Source organism: Aptenodytes forsteri, unplaced genomic scaffold (genome assembly GCF_000699145.1).
Source record: "Aptenodytes forsteri isolate BGI_AS27 unplaced genomic scaffold, ASM69914v1 Scaffold321, whole genome shotgun sequence".
Classification (NCBI taxonomy): Eukaryota; Metazoa; Chordata; class Aves; order Sphenisciformes; family Spheniscidae; genus Aptenodytes; species Aptenodytes forsteri.
The window spans coordinates 734,768-736,218 of NW_008795030.1; positions in this window are offsets into that span (position 1 = coordinate 734,768).

A 1,451-nucleotide genomic window follows, 5' to 3' on the forward strand; every position below is an offset into this window, starting at 1 on the left:
CTCCTTGCCGTCTCCCGGCCTGAGCGGCGCTTTCAGCCGGGCTCTCTTCCCTGGGAAGCGCTGGCCGATGCCTCCCGCAGCCAAGGCTCTGGTGGTGGCCGGGGACGATGCTCCACGGCCCGAGCCGTGCCGGGAAATGCCTCCCGCTGCCTTCGGCATTTGGTAAAACGCTTACGAGTGGGGCCGTGTTTTCTTCATTTCCTGCCTGCTCCTGCTTCCAAGGAAACAAAATCCCCCAAGCCAGGGCTGAGGTTTCTCATTTAAATGTAACCCAGGCCAATTAGCAGAGCTGCTCAGCCCTCCCCGTGGCCCAGCGTTCCCCAGCCTGGCCGCCCGTGGTGGCGCAAGGGGGACGTCGGGACTCGTGCTCCCTCCCGGGACGCGCCCATCGCAGGCACCCCAGCACGTCGCCGGGAGCAGAGACCCGTCCCCGGGACGCGGTGTGGGCGATGGGCAGCTGTCGGTTCTGCCCCAGGCAGGTCAGTTGGGGTTCAGGGTGCTGGTGGGAGGTTTTTGACCTCCCTCCATCCTCCAAACTGGCAAAGCCCCCCCCCCGTGTTTTCAGCACCAGGGCGAGGGGAGGGAGGGCTCTCGCCTGGCAGGAACCAGCCCTGGCTTTGCCGTGGTTACTGCCAGCGCTCTTGCCTGGTGTCCCTGCTCCCGGCAAGGTGGCAAAGGGCAGGCTCTTGGAGCCGTAGCCGAGCCCCGCTGCTGCCAACAGGCCAGGGACTGCCCACGGCGGAGAAAGGGAGCAAAACCTGCCCGGAGCCCCATGCCCTCGCTGCAGCACAGGCAGGGTTTGGAGGCAAGAGGCTGCCTGTGGCTTACAGCATCTGCTGGGAGCCGTGGTGCTGGGCAGGAGGTGCCTGGGGAGGGCTGGGCCTGCCAGATGTGCGTGCACAGCTGGGGCGATGGCGTGCCCATGCCTTTATCCCACTCACAGCCTCTTAGCTTGTATTTTAACCCCAAAGCTGGGCCGTCAGTCCCCCCCAGGCCTCTCCCGCACATTGGTTGGCGTGGGGGTGGCTGCTCAGCGCTCGGGCGCATTTCGGATGGATTTGGCTGGTTTTTATACCTCTGCTTTCTGCATCTTTCTCCACCAAAAAAGGGAGCAGGCTGGGCCCTGCTGCGGGCTGTTTATCTCCCCGCTCCATGCCGCCTGCTCCGTCCCCCTAGCGCCGGGGGCAGCCGGGAACATCTCCGGACTCTGGCTGGTGTGCCGAGAGAGCAACCGGCGCCGCAGCAGGGTCGGGCTCCCGGTTTCCTCCAGCCCCGCGTTCAGCCTCGGCTTTCCTCATCCATCCTGGCAGGAGGGAATCGGACACAGGTAGGAGCCGAAGGGTGCGTTTCCCAGCCGGGAAGCGGCACGCAGGGCAGCCGCGCGCTGAGCGATGGCCGCCGCGGTGTCTGGTAGCAGCAGGGGACGGGGCTGCGAGGGGCGCGGGGCTCGG